Source organism: Coregonus lavaretus (genome assembly GCF_964263955.1).
Source record: "Coregonus lavaretus genome assembly, chromosome: 40".
Lineage (NCBI taxonomy): Eukaryota > Metazoa > Chordata > Actinopteri > Salmoniformes > Salmonidae > Coregonus > Coregonus lavaretus.
Window position 1 is genome coordinate 2,948,624 of NC_140027.1, and position 19,291 is coordinate 2,967,914.

A 19,291-nucleotide genomic window follows, 5' to 3' on the forward strand; every position below is an offset into this window, starting at 1 on the left:
AGATGGTAAGATGCCGAGTTCGCTCATTTCTGTTGGGAATGTCCTGAGATTCACAAATTCTAAGGAACGAGGTAGAAGAGAAAGAGTGTCTGTCTTTCAGGTGTGCTCAAAACTTTCCAGACTTCACAACTGTCCAATAGAGTTTCATTTAGCATGGGTTGACTTCACCCAGTCTTAAATTCGCTCCAGGAGCTACAGTAGTTGAGGCTCACCACAACACGCTCCCTACTGCTACTTATTCTGTCCTGTATCAGATCGCATCTTAGCTAAGAGTGTGATCATGGGCCCGACAGTGTGAAAAGCAAGACATGGTTTCCCTGTCAACAGCTAATGTTTTTCTTGACTCTCACCCACACAAATAACAAAAAGGTGCAAGCAGATACACCATGCACAGTGTGTGCAAATTTGCACACACACAAAACTGTGTGAAGCCCACCCTGGAAAACATACACGCACGCAGACACACACACTAAACTAATCCGCAGTGGGACTAGCGTGGGCTCTTCAACATGATGTTTTTCCTCAAAGCTGCGATCCAACACAGCTCTGCCTAATGCCTCGGAAAACAACCCTCTCACCCTCTCCCAGTGCAACCCTCTCACCCTCTCCCAGTGCAACCCTCTCACCCTCTCCAGTGCAACCCTCTCACCCTCTCCCAGTGAACCCTCTCACCCTCTCCCAGGTTGCTGCAACCTCTCACCCCTCTCCCAGTGTAACCCTCTCACCCTCTTCCCAGTGTACCCTCTCACCTCTCCCAGTGTAACCCTCTCACCCTCTCCCAGTGTAACCCTCTCACCCTCTCCCAGTGCAACCCTCCTCACCCCTCTCCCAGTGTAACCCTCTCCCCTCTCCAGTGTAACCTCACACCTCTCCCAGTTGCAACCCTCTCACCCTCTCCAGTGTAACCCTCTCACCCTCTCCCAGTGTAACCCTCTCACCCTCTCCCAGTGCAACCCTCTCACCCTCTCCCAGTGCAACCCTCTCACCCTCTCCAGTGTAACCTCTCACCCTCTCCCAGTGCAACCCTCTCACCCTCTCCCAGTGTAACCCTCTCACCCTCTCCCAGTGCAACCCTCTCACCCTCTCCCAGTGCAACCCTCTCACCTCTCCCAGTGTAACCCTCTCACCCTCTCCCAGTGTAACCCTCTCACCCTCTCCCAGTGTAACCCTCTCACCCTCTCCCAGTGCAACCCTCTCACCCTCTCCCAGTTGTAACCCTCTCACCCTCTCCCAGTGCAACCCTCTCACCCTCTCCCAGTGTAACCCTCTCACCCTCTCCCAGTGCAACCCTCTCACCCTCTCCCAGTGTAACCCTCTCACACTCTCCCAGTGCAACCCTCTCACCCTCTCCAGTGTTACCCTCTCACCCTCTCCCAGTGTAACCCTCTCACCCTCTCCCAGTGCAACCCTCTCACCCTCTCCAGTGTAACCCTCTCACCCTCTCCAGTGTAACCCTCTCACCCTCTCCCAGTGCAACCCTCTCACCCTCTCCCAGTGCAACCCTCTCACCCTCTCCCAGTGTAACCCTCTCACCCTCTCCCAGTGCAACCTCTCACCCTCTCCAGTGTAACCCTCTCACCCTCTCCCAGTGCAACCCTCTACCCTCTCCAGTGCACCTCTCACCCTCTCCCAGTGTAACCCTCTCACCCTCTCCAGTGTAACCCTCTCACCATCTCCCAGTGTAACCCTCTCACCCTCTCCCAGTGCAACCCTCTCACCCTCTCCCAGTGTAACCCTCTCACCCTCTCCCAGTGCACCCTCTCACCCTCTCCCAGTGTAACCCTCTCACCTCTCCAGTGCAACCCTCTCACCCTCTCCAGTGCAACCCTCTCACCCTCTCCAGTGCAACCCTCTCACCCTCTCCCAGTGCAACCCTCTCACCTCTCAGTGTAACCCTCACCCTCTCCCAGTGCAACCCTCTCACCTCTCCCAGTGCAACCCTCTCACCCTCTCCCAGTGTAACCCTCTCACCCTCTCCCAGTGCAACCCTCTCACCCTCTTTACATTTACATTTTAGTCATTTAGCAGACGCTCTTATCCAGAGCGACTACAGTTAGCACATACATTATTTATCGAACCCACAACCCTGGCGTTGCAAACGCCATGCTCTATCAACTGAGCTACATCCTGCCGGCCATTCCCTCCCTACGCTGGACGACGCTGGGCCAATTGTGCGCCGCCCCATGGGTCTCTCCGGTCGCGGTCGGCTACGACAGAGCCTGGATTCGAACCAGGATCTCTAGTGGCACAGCTTGCACTGCGATGCAGTGCTTAGACACTGCGCCACTCTCCCGTGTAACCCTCTCACCCTCTCACAGTGCAACCCTCTCCCAGTGCAACCCTCTCACCCTCTCCCAGTGTAACCCTCTCACCTCTCCAGTGCAACCCTCCACCCTCTCCAGTGTAACCCTCTCACCCTCTCCCAGTGCAACCCTCTCACCTCTCCCAGTGCAACCCTCTCACCCTCTCCAGGTAACCCTCTCACCCTCTCCAGTGCAACCCTCTCACCCTCTCCCAGTGTAAACCCTCTCACCCTCTCCCAGTGCAACCCTCTCACCCTCTCCCAGTGCAACCCTCTCACCCTCTCCCAGTGTAACCCTCTCACCCTCTCCCAGTGTAATCCTCTCACCCTTCTCCAGTGCAACCCTCTCACCCTCTCCAGTGCAACCCTCTACCCTCTCCCAGTGCAACCCTCTCACTCTCCCAGTGTAACCCTCTCACCCTCTCCAGTGCAACCCTCTCACCCTCTCCCAGTGTAACCCTCTCACCCTCTCCCAGTGTAACCCTCTCACCCTCTCCCAGTGCAACCCTCTCACCCTCTCCCAGTGCAACCCTCTCACCTCTCCAGTGTAACCCTCTCACCCTCTCCCAGTGTAACCCTCTCACCCTCTCCCAGTGCAACCCTCTCACCCTCTCCAGTGCAACCCTCTCACCCTCTCCCAGTGCAACCCTCTCACCCTCTCCAGTGCAACCTCTCACCCTCTCCTCTCACACACTCTTTCTTCTCTCTCTCTCTCTCTCTCTCTCCTCTCTCTCTCTCTCTCTCTCTCTCTCTCTCTCTCTCTCTCTCTCTCTCTCTCTCTCTCTCTCTCTCTCTCTCTCTCTCTCTCTCTCTCTCTCTCTCACACACACACACACACACAGCCTCTCACCCTCTCTCCAGTGCTGTTTCCAAGATCCATCTCTTAAGTCCAGTCAAATGCTTTAACCATTGATTAAACCTAAACCGGCCTTCTCCCATGTGGACCAACCATATAATACAATACCCTGGCCTGTTAGCTTAAAACGGATGGCTTTCTAACTAGAAGCTTTGTTTTCCCTCCCTCCCTAAGCTTTGGTTTTTTTATTGCAACACCCTGAAATGGCTCCCTATTCCCTAAATAGTGCACTACTTTTGACCAGAGCCTTATGGGCCCAATCAAAAGTAGTGCGCCGCTATATAGGAAGATAGGGTTCCATTTCGGATGCACAGTTGCCTTCTCACACCTCAGTTGTCTTTACTGTGATGCCAATAGATCCACTTCCTGATATTGATCGTTCTCACTCTATTTATATACTTCAGGGGAATGGAGAGAACAGGCTAAATGCTCACTTCAGGATTATTTACTGGTTTCCTTCAACTCCAGGAAAGCGTAATTGTTTCAGGAACCGCGTGTGTGTGCACTTCTGTGTATTTGTGTGTGTGTGTGTGTGTGTGTGTGTGTGATTTGCGTCATTTATCTCCCAATCTCCTCTCTCCCTCTTCTCCTCCCATCCTGTAATTTGGCCGTCGTGATGAACACAATTCATCAACATAATGTGCATGAAAACACCCATAACTTTTGCTTATGTGGTTCCCAAAGTGTCATTTCCATATGGCTTCTGGAACTGAAAAATATGGTTCTTTGTTTGAATGTGCATAGAAACGGTTGTAATGGGATTGTTACAATATTGTAACTATTACTTCTCAGAAGAGGCAGTGGTGTCACAAAACTCATCAGAAACCCTCAACAGAAACTCTGGGTATAGACTAGAGTTTGGGTATAACCAGAGATACTGGATATAAATGACGGGATGTGTGTCTCCGCCCTAACAATGGGATTCGTTGCCCACAGAGCGGAATGGCAGGCTCCTGCCTATTCCTCTCTGGTGATTGGTGTATACATCTCGTTATTGAATACTTTTTTGAATATTCGATGAGGGGTGTTGACTTCAACCGCCTGTATTCAATGTAGAGAGATGCTATGCTAGCCTCATGAATATGCATAGACTGTCACGAATTCCAACAGGGACAACTCTGATATAAAGTGTTTTTTTCTCCAAGTTGCCGGGATGTCACGTGCATCACACTTATGTCAGTACACTCATAACAACCTAAGCATTACGAAATGTCTATTAGATATCACAATAGCAATACATTTTATCTTGACTAAATTCGACACTCTCTCATTGCCCCCATACAAAAACTCCTCACTTACTTAAGAATTAATGAGCTGCTAAATGTGGACAGATTTTGGGTGGAGTAAACCCACTTGCTTCACCTCTTCGGGCTTAATCCCAGTACCTCCCCTTTAGTCCTCCCCCTCCATTTTGCACCATCCCTCGAGTCGCATTGAGTCGGAGTGGTGTTCCAATTCAACTTTGAGCGAGGGATAGTGCCTTTTAGCCCTGTAGTTGTCCCTCCTAATGAAGCGAATTGACATGCAGACTTCCTATCGAGTGGTTATCAGAACTCCCATGAAGCTCTGCGACCCAAGTCTCTAAAGTTGCTTCAGGAAGATGGCTGGCAAAAATACTATGATGGAAGCAAACGTAAGTAATTATAACGTCATAACAAATCATGCAAAACAATGTACAGTTAAGAGGAATATGTTAATGCAGAAAAGGATTATGCATATTTTTTGGTCATAAAGTTAATTTACAAAAATCGCTATTTAACAAGCTGACTAGCTAACATTAGCCAACTAGCCATACATTTAGCTTGCTATATGGGCGTGACATTTGTATGAATTGTGATTTGTGTTGTTTCATGTTTTAGGGACTCCTGAATAAACCAGGAAACCAGGCTGTCATCTTGTGAAACCCAGTGCAGTGGATGTAAATAATCTACCTTAGCTAGCTAGCTAAAGCATTTACTGCAAATTGATTGTACAATTTTGTAAGCTTGTTTTGCTGTTCATAAAAAAAGATTTCACTTGTCGTTGTTCTTTATTGTAGTAACTTAACTAGGGGTGTGAACGTTTAAACTTTAAAACGTTGAAATGAAATTGGGATTGTTAATGTTAAGAAAAAATCCCTAACCGAAAAGCACAGTTTTTATTTTCTCACAAGTTTTTTTCTCACAGTGCTACCACAAACAAGTCCCGATCATCACCATAAAGGGATTTTTTTGTTTTAAACAAATACCTAACGCAACAATGCTGTAACATTTAGTAGGAGGGGAAAAAAGCCACTTTATTTACCGGAGCTGCACGAGGGAGAGAGAGGCAGCAGCCATGCAGGGTAGGGGTAAAGTGACTATACATAATTTTAACTGTGCGCTTTCCATTCCATTCCATTAAGTAGCAGCCTACCTGTTGGCTCTCAGAGTTGTAGCCTGTCCTTCTCATTTAACTTTTAGTTCTGTCATTTTTATTCCATCTTCCATTGATTAGCCTAGATATCTGCCACACGGAGCCTCTGGCTATGACTGTAGCCTAGTGCCGGATTGAGGACTTGTGATTGGACAACAACAAGCTACACGCGCCAACAGCAAGCTACACGCGCCAATTTTCTCTCTCCGCGGGAAGTGTGATGTAGACCATCTGCATTGTGAATTCACATGGAATTTTGTATTAATTTCTTATAGTTTTAACGGAAAACCGATACAAAAATTGGCATTTAAAAGTTACGCATTTTTTTTCACATCCCCTAAACTTAACATTAACGTTAGAGATTGAAAATATTTGCCAATGCAGGTAGCGTAGCTATGTAAACGATCTGTGTATGGACTCTAAAACGTTTGGTATAAATACTAGTTCAGAACAGTGGTTTTAATTGTTCTAGTTACAATGCTTCCACTGGTAATGACTGAGTGAAGGAAATGTGACTGTTATATGTCAAACTGCTAAGGAATGAAAGTCCTGCTTCAGTAGTAGTCCACATTGAACCACAACCAGAGGATGGAGACATTACGTGCATATTGTTGTTCTGCTGTTCTCATTTGTTGCTCATATGGTAAGTACGTATTTGTTGCATGAGAAATATAAGGAAAGCTATTATTGCCGCCAGTACAGGCATTGTGAAAAACAAAAGGCTCGTCGTCATGGTATCCATTTGCAGTTTCTGATGTGCGCAAGTTATATAGTGATGTCCCATTCCCTAGACCTAATTTAGCTCTCCCTACCACTAGTTGCTCCATTTTCGAGTGCCACTCCACTACTGAGCGACCCTCTAAAATGAGGAGGAGGGCTAAGGGGAGGTATTGGGAATAAGCCTTCCTCTCTGGGATAACCCTAGTCCTTGAGTGCCAACATACAGGACTCTCAACCCTAGTTCTTTACTGCCATGTTTTTGATTGAACTGACCTGGAAGACCAGCTGTGTTAAATTCAGTCAATCACTGAACTGATCAATTAGCTCAGTTGGTTAGGTTTGTTGCCTAGTTGGGACAAAAAGATGTAGACCCTCTGTTGCCTCATGCTGACTCATCCCCAGCTGGCCTCTGTCATCACCGTGGGTGAGTCAGTTGGCATTAGAGTGCCAACATGCTAGGCAGGCACCAGCCCCAACATACAGGATTCTCATCTTCTGCTCATCTTCCCGATCAGAGTGACTCATTCCCCTAAGTTACCCCTGTGCTCCTTCACACTAAACAACAGCATAGTGTTAATTGAAAAAGTAGCAAGCCAGGATCGGGTTAAAACATTTTTGCCGAACAAGCTCTATTTTGGTGGCCTCTGGTACATTCTAATAGTTTCTGGCTGAAAATACAATGTATCCGGATATAACACTGATCAAATATTTTCACACTTTTACGTTGTTAGTTTCATCAGCTGTTGTGCAATATGATATAAAACACAGGAACAACTTAATTTTGGCTACACTGGGCCTTAATCCTGTAAGAGTCTGATGACCTCCATAGGCTTCAGGTATGATTGAAGAATGAAGCAGGTGTTAAATATGGGCTTTGCCACACAGGAAGCAGCAGTTGACTACTCCATTGTCAATACTTAGATTAAATCAGTAAACCTACTGTATATCAATATCTTTGAAAATCAGTATAGTTAGCTTTTAAAATAATTCAAAGCCTACCAGTATGGAGATTAGGGAGCCAAATGAATGGCTCTCTTACATTTAGCAGACACTCTTATCCAGAGCGACTTACATTTTTCATACTGGCCCCCCATGGGAATCGAACCCACAACCCTGGCGTTGCAAGCGCCATGCTCTACCAACTGAGCTACAGGAGGGCCTTACAGATGCAATTCGGTAGACTACTGACGAGTCGCTCACTTTAACGTCACTGTCTTGCCAAAATATCGGTTAAGACTGATACTTCATATCAAAAATACAAACGAGATCTCTAGTTTACTTGTCCCGATACCATGGACATATACAGTAACTACGTTGTATCATTTATGACTAGCAAGGCTATATGAGATCACATTTATTCAGTCAGTTGGACACCTTTTATAAACAAGTCAAGCTTGCTGTTCGTCAGTCAAAGCAAAGTAAATAGCCAATGCGCCACCACTCCGTGGCTGCATATCAAACATGCCAGGGTCCAACATGAACTTTTTTTCTCACTGTCCCAGTCGGGCCAGTTAGCAAAAAATCTACTGGCCCGAACAGAATTTCTACTGGCCCAGACATGGTGTAGTTCTTAAAGGGATATTTCAAGATTTTGGTAATGAATGTCTGAAGTTTGAAGGAAGTTGGTAACTAGCATTAGCGCAATTGCTAACTAGCATTAGTACAATGGCTGGAAGTCTATGGTAACTGCTAGCATGCTAGTTGGTACTTAGCATTAGCTTGCAAAACTAACTCCATCTTCCTTCATTGCCAAAACCCAGAAGTATCCCTTTAAATACACTGGGGTCATGCAGGGCCTATAGGTTGGCATGCTTTCGCTCTATATTCAGCTATTAATAGGATACGTTTGGTTATTATATGTATTAAAAAGCTGTGTAATATAATTTGGCAATGCACGTCGTTAAGCTATTCCTTAGAATTGCATTGTATTAATTGCATACATTTTTGTTTCTAAAGTATGTCATTTTGAGAAGAGGGACACTGTCCCTTTAAGACAAATGTTCCAAAAGTTATATCAACATGGCTACAGTAGGCTAGCCAAGGCTAATGCTAGTTTTCTTTTTGTAGCTTTCTTTTTACAGACTATCAACAGTAGCCAGCATATTGCTAGTATGTTCACTATTGAAGGTTTACTTTTGTAAATCACTTTCACTAAAAGAAAACAATAGGCTAAGTGGATTTAGACTCATCGTTAGCACATTATATAGGACGTGCAAATTCACTCACATTATATGGGACATGCAAATTCATGCTCTCCCTCCGTGTAAAGAAATTTGACTGCAACCACAGCGCACACAACACACACACCCAAGTACCGAGAGGCGGGACAGACCGCAGACTGTCAAATCAGCAGTGTTTCGCCGTCATCGCTCACTTTGTGACTGACAGTTGCCTGTCTTATCAATAGGTCGCTAGAAGATGCATATCGTTCATTGTAGCGAGAGAGGGCACTGCAGACTTTTTTTTTCTGACTAGTGAATTGAAAGTAGCCTAGCTAGTTTAAGCTAGCCGGCTGAAAATGTGTCAGTAATCGGCTGTATAGCCGATAGACAGCGCTAGTGGAAAACACTGAGCATAGCACCACAGAAGATGTCATACCTCACAGCAGAGCAGGGCCAGATCGTGATATGTGTGCTTTCTCCTGCACTAAAGCATAGCCTAGTTTAATAGTTCTCCTCAAAATAGGATCAGTTGCAGTTACCTCTGTAGCGTCTGCTCGTCTGTCACCTGGGGTGAGTCAGTTAGCATTACCGCGCTAACTTGTTTAAGTCAGCGCTAACGTGCCCAGGCCCGGCTGCCCGCTGTGTCTCTTGTGAGGCGAGAGACATAGTTAGCGTTAGCGATACACCAGGGACACTCATCTTCTCTTCATCTTCCCAGCCAGAGTATCAGAGTGACTCATTCCTCCCCTAAGTAACCCCTGCGCTCCTTCACAAGCGGAAGATGTCATACCACTCACTACACCTGTCAGTGAAGCAGGCAGAGAGCAGGGTAGAGGGGTTAGCTTGTGACGTGCATGTGTTTGTTCGTGTATGCTTTCTTCTCCTGCACTAAAAGCTCCTGTTGATTCTTCGCTCTCTCTCTCTCTCTCTCTCTCTCTCTCGCGCCTCTCTGTCTCTCTCTCTCTCTCGCCTCTCTGTCTCTCTCTCTCTCGCCTCTCTGTCTCTCTCTCTCTCGCCTCTCTGTCTCTCTCTCTCTCTCTGCGCTGACCCTGAAACTCTAGTGTTGTTGACAGTTTGCAGACATAGATAGAAAGCCCTCCCAGGGGGAGAGAGTGTCTGAGAGGGGCCATCTGGTCAGACTAGGCCCTCAGAGCCCTGTCCCCTACACTGAGCCTCTCTCCAGTCTAGTCTGAGTGGGCTCTGTTGTGACTGCCTGTCTGAACCTAGTGGGCCTGCTCTTTCACACACTCGTTCTATTTCTTTCTCTCTCTCTCCCTGGAGTTCCTGCAGTCCAGATTGTTTGACTAGACATCAGCCAGACTCTCTCTCCTTTCTAATCCAGACAGCCCCAATCTGGGATATCGTTAAAAGTGTCCCAGTGCTGTAGCTGGATTAGCGGTTTAGCTGTCGCTCCTCACCCTTTATCCCTTCCTCTGACACAGGATAAATAGACCTCATGGATTAGCCCCAAAACAGAGGCTGGAACCGGGGCCAACTGGGCAGGACCAGGACAGGGGGCAGAGAGGGACACAACAGCACACAGCTCTCCAGGAAGCAAGGCCCCAGCTGCTACATGCTAGGCTCCATCCAAAATCCCAGAAAACTAGAGGGTTGCGTAATGAACCTCGATTACCACTGACTTTATCCAAGTGAAGTCTTGAATGTCTTGAAAGTGTGGCAACTGGCAATGCAAGATTAATTCCAACTAGAGGATTGTGTAATGTTGTAGTGTGACTGTGATGTAAGGGGCATACACCGCTGCTTTGTACACCATGCTATTATACTATGCATCAATGTTTAGTGTTGCTATTTATGTAAAGAAGTAGTTTGGATGATGTTGTAGACACACTAGGTACCATGTTACTATGCAAAGTATGCATCAATGCTTAATGTTGTTATTTTCATAAAGCAGTGGGTTGGATAATGTTGTAGACATGACATAGTTGTTTGTTTCAGAGGTCTAAATGGATGCAAATCACTGTACTGTACATGGAAATGCACCACGTTGTTCACAATACCAATTCCTACAGTATGCTACTATAAATCGGAGCTTAAAGAACTATTTGTAAGTTATGGCGACAAAGCAGATTCTCGTGCGTTTATGTAGAGCTTCTTCGTGAAATTCGGAAATATACTGAACAAAAATATGAACGCAACATGTAAAGTGTTGGCCCCATGTTTCATGAGCTGAAATAAAAGATCCCAGAAATGTTCCAAATGCACAAAAAGCTTATTTCTCTAAAATGTTGTGCACAAATATATTTACATCCCTGTTGGTAAGTATTTATCCTTTGCCAAGATAATCCATCCACCTGACAGGTGTGGCATATCAAGAAGCTGATTTAACAGCATGATCATTACATAGGTCACCTTGGGGACAATAAAAGGCCACTCTAAAATGTGCAGTTTTGTCACAAAACACAATGCCACAGACGTCTCAAGTTTTGAGGGAGTGTACAATTGGCATGCTGACTGCAGGAATGTCCACCAGAGCTGTTGCCAGAGAATTGAATGTTCATTTCTCTACCATAAGCCGCCTCCAACGTCATTTTAGAGAATTTGGCAGTACGTCCAACCGGCCTCACAACTGTAGATCACGTGTAACCACGCCAGCCCAGGACCTCCACATCCGGCTTCTTCACCTGGGGGATCGTCTGAGACCAGCCACCCGGACAGCTGATGAAGCTGTGGGTTTGCACAACCGAATAATTTCTGCACAAACTGGCAGAAACCGTCTCACGGAAGCTCATCTGCATGCTCTCTCAGGAAAGCTCATCTGCATGCTCTCTCAGGGAAGCTCATCTGCATGCTCTCTCAGGGAAGCTCATCTGCGTGCTCTCTCAGGGAAGCTCATCTGCATGCTCTCTCAGGGAAGCTCATCTGCATGCTCTCTCACGGAAGCTCATCTGCGTGCTCTCTCAGGGAAGCTCATCTGCATGCTCTCTCAGGGAAGCTCATCTGCATGCTCTCTCAGGGAAGCTCATCTGCGTGCGCGTCGTCCTCACCAGGGTCTTTACCTGACTGCAGTTCAGCGTCTTAACCGACTTCAGTGGGAAAATGCTCACCTTCGATGGCCACTGGCATGCTGGAGAAGTGTGCTCTTCACGGATTAATCATTGTTTCAACTGTGCAGGGCAGATGGCTTTGTGTGAGCGAGCGGTTTGCGGGTGTCAACGTTGTGAACAGAGTGCCCCATGGTGGCAGTGGGGTTATGATATGGGCAGGCATAAGCTACGGACAACGAACACAATTGCATTTTATCAATGGCAATTTGAATGCACAGAGATACCCGTGATGAGATCCTGAGGCCCATTGTCATGCCATTAATCCGCCGCCATCACCTCATGTTTCATTATGATAATGCACGGCCCAATGTCGCAAGGATCTATACACTATTCCTGGAAGCTGAAAATATCCCAGTTCTTCCATGGCCTGCATACTCACCAGACATGTCACCCATTGAGCATGTTTGGGATGCTCTGGATCGACGTGTACGACAGCGTGTTCCAGTTCCTGCCAATATCCAGCAACTTCGCAGAGCCATTGAAGAGGAGGGGGACAACATTCCACAGGCCACAATCAACAGCCTGATCAACTCTATGCGAAGGAGAGGTGTCACGCTGCATGAGGCAAATGGTGGTCACCAGATACTGACAGGTTTTCTGATCCACGCCCCTACTTTTTTTTAAAGGTATCTGTGACCAACAGATGCATATCTTTATTCCCAGTCATGTGAAATCCATAGATTAGGGCCTAATGAATTTATTTCAATTGACTGATTTCCTTATATGAACTGTAACTCAGTAAAATCTTTGAAATTGTTGATTGTTGCGTTTATATTTTTGTTCAGTGTAGATATAAATACATTCCTTTTGCACGTTCCCCTCTGCAGTTGACCAATGTTGTTGTCTGCTCTGATTCCCAACACACACACACACACACTCTGATTCCCCTCACATAGTTCATTAAGTTTTCTGTCAGGTATCGCCCGTCTGTTTCCCCACACGCCTCCACAGACACCTCGCCTGTTTACCTCTCAGGGAGAAAGATAAGCCTGCCTCCTGTGTGTGTGTCTCTCGCTCTCTCTCTCTCTCTCTCTCTCTCTCTCTCTCTCTCTCTCTCTCTCTCTCTCTCTCTCTCTCTCTCTCTCTCTCTCTCTCTCTCTCTCTCTCTCTCTCTCTCGCTCTCTCTCTCTCTTGCTCTCTCTCTCTCTCTCTCGCTCTCTCTCTGTATTTCTCTTTCTCTCTGTATTTCTCTCTCTCTCTTTCTTGCTCTCTCTGTATCTCTCTCTCTCTTGCTCTCTCTCTCTCTCTCTCTCTCTCTCTCTCTCTCTCTCTCTCTCTCTGTATTTCTCTATTTCATTATGCTCTATTTTTTTCTCTCCTTCCTTCTCTTCTCCCATCTCATGTATATTCATGACGCACCAGCAACCAGTATTCGCCCTGAATGCCTTGTTCCCTGGCTGGTTGTGGATACAGAACACACTCACACACGTAAACTGAAACACATATATACATACACACACACACTGAAACACACACACACAAATTCCTCACACTCACACACCACACACAAGTCTCTCTTGTTTTTGCCAGTGCGGGCAATTAGGAGGCAGAAGGCAGTAAGTGTGTCGACGGAGTGAAGGAGCAGAGGAATCGAGGAGAGGAACCCCCTGTGGATATGCTTTAGATTTAAGAGCATGGTGTCTGCTGAGTTCTTGCCCAGATTGAATTCACACCCGTGGTTATAATCCTGTAGTTTGATTCCTTCCCAATCCTCTCTGGACTACACTCTGCAGTGGCAAAATACCCCTCCTCTTCCATCTCCCTCCCTCTCTTCCATCCTTCTTCTCTAACGCCCTCAGTCTTCTTCTCTTCCTTCTACCACTCCTCTCTCATGCTCTTGTATGATACCTTCTTTTATTTAAAGTATGAGAGAACATGGTGCAGTAGCATTGGTGTCCTATATTTAGATGTGGATAGGCGTGTAAGGTGTGTGTGTGTGCGTGCATGTGAATAAAATGCGAAACCGTGCGTGTGCATGCCTGTGGGAGTGTGTTTGTGTCTCTATGTGTGTTAGTATGCGTCCATGCATGTGGTTTTGCCACCCACAGCCATTGACAGGAGTGTTCCACTCCCATGGGGGAGCGTGTTAACAGGGACCTTCCTCCCAGGTCATTTTATCTCATGTCACGTACAGCCCTATCTGGTGTCCTTTCCTCCTGAAAAACCACAGTGGTTGTCAGATGAACCGATGTGGATGTGGTGGAGGAGTCAGGCGCAGGACACAGAGGCTTCGTCCAACAGACTTTACTAGTCAAAAGTGCAAAATACAATACACGGCCTCGAAACAAACAGAGGCGAGTGAATACGTAAACCATGCGTAAACACTAAACAAACAAACAGAGCATCAACACGCAGCTCCGAAATACAGGCAGACAACAACACACAATCTAACCAATACAAAACAGGGAACTTATAGGACACGTAATCAGAACACAAACAGACACAGGTGTACAAGACAGACCAAAGCAATCACACCACGAAACATTCAACGGTGGCAGCTAGTACTCCGGGGACAGCGAACGCCGAAGCCTGCCCGAACCAGGAGGAGGAGCAGTCTCGGCCGAAACCGTGACAGTGGTTCTTCACACACACACACACACACTTAGTTCCTCAGGGCATGGTGGCTGCAGCAGTAATGGGGCCATCACAAGACTATCACGTCTGGTTTAGGAGATGGCAGAATGAGGATTTGGGATGATCATGATGGTGTTTGTGTGTGTGTCGGTGTGTGTGTCTGTGTGTGTGTGTGTGTGTGTGTGTGTGGCAGCTGTGAAGGAGATGACTCCGGGGCCTGATCTTGTAAATGCAACAGCCTCAATGCCCTTACAGAGGTTTACAACAAGGCAACGACATCAGTCCAGAAGAATGTGCCTCAGCCACGACCACTAACACTCTGTGAGGCGATTACCATACTGATATGTATATATATATATAATTCAATACAGCCACTGTCTATGGTTCTGCATGCTGAATGGGAAGCAGGAGCTTATAGCTTCGCCCTCCGTTAGCACTGTGATATGGTTGCTGATAACTTAGCCTATACATGTCATTGTGCTTCTGTATAGAAAATAGAGAGAGAGAAGTGGAGACAGAAGGGAAAAGGAGAGGTAGTACAGGGAGAAAAGGAGAGGTAGTACAGGGAGAAAAGGAGAGGTAGTACAGGGAGAAAAGGAGAGGTAGTACAGGGAGAAAAGGAGAGGTAGTACAGGGAGAAAAGGAGAGGTAGTACAGGGAGAAAAGGAGAGGTAGTACAGGGAGAAAAGGAGAGGTAGTACAGGGAGAAAAGGAGAGGTAGTACAGGGAGAAAAGGAGAGGTAGTACAGGGAGAAAAGGAGAGGTAGTACAGGGAGAAAAGGAGAGGTAGTACAGGGAGAAAAGGAGAGGTAGTACAGGGAGAAAAGGAGAGGTAGTACAGGGAGAAAAGGAGAGGTAGTACAGGGAGAAAAGGGAGAGATTGCGATGAATCTGGATACAGAGAGTTATCAAGAAAGGTGGAGACAGAGAGAGAGAATGCATCAATGCGTGAGAGGAAGAAAGAGCTAAGAGAGACAGATGTGTGTGCATGTCTTTGCCCCAGCCAGTCAGCCTATTGTGACAGCTAGGCTACCTCTCTGTTTCTGCCCCTAGGCCTGATATGATCAAACTAGCAGATGCTATTATAGCACTGAGTGGTGTGGTCTCATTTCATGAAGTCGACAGTTTTATGTTTTTCCAGCTTTAAAATACATTACCGGCCTCTGTTATGGGAAGTCCAAACTGAATTAGACAGCCACTGATGAAACAATGTACTGTACAACAAAATGTACTGTTAATGGTAGCCAGAAAACAGACATTGACTGACACTGTCTCCATTGCAGTGTCAGATAGGTTTTACTAGTCTGTTTTGATTGTCTCATTCTTTGAAGTGCGCTTGTCTTTATTTGGCTTTTACAAATCCCTGGCTCAAATTCACTTTGCTATAGTGCCAAATGCATGGCCGCATGGCCTTGATTTTTTCATAACATGCTCTCAAAGTCTTTATAGGAATGAAAAACAATGATAACAAAGTTATAGCCTTCCAAACCATGGATTAGATGTGTCTTAAGAGAAACGCTCTCTCTTACGTCTTACTCTTATGGTTGGGTTGGAAGGGTTAATATGAAGGTGGAGAGCGACCACATTGCTTCCAGTATAGAGTCCAGTACTCTACTGTTGTTCCACCTGTTATGACCCTCATACAGCCCCCCAAACCACACACACTCACATACAGGACACACCCTCTACTTCTGTGTACATGTCTCTCTCTTTCCCCCTCTGTCGTCTCCTCCCTCTACTTATCCTTCTCTTCCTCTCTCTCTCTCTCTCTCTCTCTCTCTCTCTCTCTCTCTCTCTCTCTCTCTCTCTCTCTCTCTCTCTCTCTCTCTCTCTCTCTCGCTCTCTCTCTCTCTCGCTCTCTCTCTCTCTCTCTCTCTCTGTTCGTCAGAGCACTAGCGCCTTGTTTCCTAGCATTAGCTTAATTACTTTTATCAGCAGCCGGAGCTCCTGCCTCGCAGAGGAGAATCATTATCTCCTTAATTTCCTTCCCACCAGCCTCCTACAGACACAGAGAGACACACACACACACACACACACACACACACACACACACACACACACACACACACACACACACACACACACACACACACACACACACACAGAGAGAGAGAGACGCACACACACAGAGAGACAGACGCACACACTCACAGAGAGACATGCACACACACACACAGAGAGACAGACACACACACACACACACACACACACAGAGACAGACACACACACACACACACACACACACACACACACACACACACACACACACACACACACACACACACACAGAGAGAGAGAGACGCACACACACAGAGAGACAGACGCACACACTCACAGAGAGACATGCACACACACACACAGAGAGACAGACACACACACACACACACACACACACACACAGAGACAGACACACACACACACACACACACACACAGAGAGACAGACGCGCACACACACACAGAGAGACAGACGCACACACACACACAGAGAGATAGACGCACACACACACACACACACACACACACACACACACAGAGAGACAGACGCACACACACACACACACACACACAGAGAGACAGACGCACACACACACACACAGAGAGAGACACACACACACACACACACACACAGAGAGAGAGTCGGACACACACAGACCCAGAGACAGACACAAACACACACAGAGACAGACACACACACACACACACACAGAGACAGACACACACACACACACATACACAGAGACAGACACACACACACACAGAGAGACAGACACACACACACACACACATAGACAGGCACACACACACACACACACACACAGAGACACACACACACACACACACACACACACACACACAGAGACACACAGAGACACTGTTGCACATTTCCACACAGACATGGGAGTGCACAGACAGGCACACACACAGATGGATGTACTCACTCCCACAGACACACACACGCACACACTTACACTGGCACAGAGACATTAGCTCTCCCTCTCCCTCAGAGATTCATGTATGAGCAGCATGCAGTCATAGCCACTTGGCCCACAGTGAGTCATACTACAGGCTCTGACTCTTCACAAGGTTACAGCACCACTCTCTCTTTATCACTAGCAGTAGCTATCACTTTAGAATCATGCTCAGGCCAACACAGCCCCCAGGGTACAGACTGGCTGTGACGGAGCACTGGGTGAGTCACCAGTACTGAGCAGCTGGGCGTGTGTGTCTGAAAGGGGGAGGGGGGTGGAACTGTGTGTGTGTGTGTGTGTGTGTGTGTGTGAGTGTCTCTCTCTCTGTGTGTATGTGTATCTTCTGCGCTCTCAACCTGTGTGAGTGGTTATTACCGTGTTTTGGAGTGTGAGGTCATGCAGAGTTTAGAGGGACAGCCGGCCAGTGTTCGAAAGAGGCATGTGCCACACACACATTGTGCTGGCGCATGCTATGGGAGGTACTGACTGAGGGACAGCTGGTAGATATGTGTGTGTGTGTGTGTGTGTGTGTGTGTGTGATTGGCAGATTGGAAAGCAGTCAGAAGCCAACAGTAGAGACACACACACACCAGCCTCCCTCAGAACAAATAGGGGTATCCACCTCCTCATAATCTGTCACTTTCTGTGTGTGTGTGTTGTATGCTTGCTTATCTTTATCTTAAACCCCTCCTCTCTGCCAATGGGGGATTTGAATTCAATAGAACAGAAATTGGGGCAGATTTTGCATATATGCAGATTTCCCTCCACAGGAAAAGGAGGTCAGCTAGTACAACACTGATTCCAGGTTATAGATATTTTTGGAACAAATATCTATGGTATACAGTGGGGCAATTCCACGGTAACAGAATGATGCTGAGACTCCGATTTTTCACTTTAAAATGTGTGTCAAACAAAAGCATTCAACTCTTTGCACAAGGACGACTTTTAACAATTTCCACAGAACATTTGACAAAAACACATTTACTTGAAGAACAGTGCAGATTCAAAGTTTGGTAACAGAATGACGACACAAACCATCATTCTGTTACCAAACTTTGCATCTGCACTGTTCTTCAAGTAAATGTGTTTTTGTAACATTTTCAGTGGAAATTGTTAGAAGTCCTCCTTGTGAATAGAGTTGTAGGGTTTGTTTAACTTTGCAATCATTGTTTTTTGTTTGACATGCATTTTAAAGTGAAAATTCTGAGTCTCACCATCATTCTGTTACCGTCAAATTGCCCAGTAGTAGAGTTGATGAAGATCATGGTACCATAGAAAGCATTTTAGGAATCACTAGCGCGGTTAGCTCCATTTTAAAATTGGCCCATATGTGACATATCACAACTGCCTATACATTTATAACCCACTATTATTTACATTAGTAAGCCTAAAATATAACCCATGTCTTTTTTTCCTGCTTGGTGCACATTGTTTCCCGTGTTTACAGTGGCAGTCCATTTCACTTGTGGCCTGGGAAGAGTGGCGCCATAGCCCCATGGCAGAGACAGAGAGAGAACGAGAGAAAGCTAAGATTAATGGGTGTTTACTGAGACCAGCGAAGGCTAAGAGACTGAGCCAGGTCATTTCTCTCCACTAAGATGACGGGTCATCCACCATAGAGTGTGGAGACACTGTAGGAGACGATGCAGGCCCCACTCCCGTGCGGAAGCTGAGTTGGTTTGGCATCAGACATAGACAAGGAAATAAAGAGTGGAGGTGTAAGTTCATATGTTTGAACTAATCTGTCTAGGTAGAAGTTGCCTTTATAGACAATATAAGCAATTTTTCACTCCAAAACAAACTCATCCAGAAAGAGCAATTCCACCAAGACTCATACTACTACTTCTCCCACTCACACCTAAAATCCAATTCATGTTCTATCAACCGGAATCCTCTTCCATCCAACCCTAAAAACCCATTTAACTCCACTGAGTGTTTGGTCGTTGTCTCTCAGGGAGCTCTCTGGCCCGGTTACGGAGTGTTAGTGTCAGCCATTGATGCTGATGGATCCGGAAACAGAGTGGTTGTGACAGATGGTGTCTCTGTGGGGACAGGAGGGGGTCTGGGTCTTGTGTAGTGCTGGTGTGGTGTGGTGGCAGTCTGTTCAGGTCCCACTGTGGAGCCTCCAGATGATCACGTTCAGGTTAACTGACCTAGACTAGGACACATGGGGCCTGGGTTGGGGAAAGGAATATCCTTTCACCTGGCTAGGCTTTGTGAATGGAGGTATGGGAGGTTAGGGGGGAA

At 46.7% G+C, this 19,291-nt stretch overlaps 1 protein-coding gene across 1 annotated transcript in view; it reads left to right on the forward strand.

The window, feature by feature from the left end:
- Window positions 1-19,291, forward strand: part of LOC311113759 (growth factor receptor-bound protein 2-like) — a 37,538-nt gene that overhangs the window by 4,322 nt on the left and 13,925 nt on the right. The gene's annotated exons all lie outside the window — the stretch shown is intronic.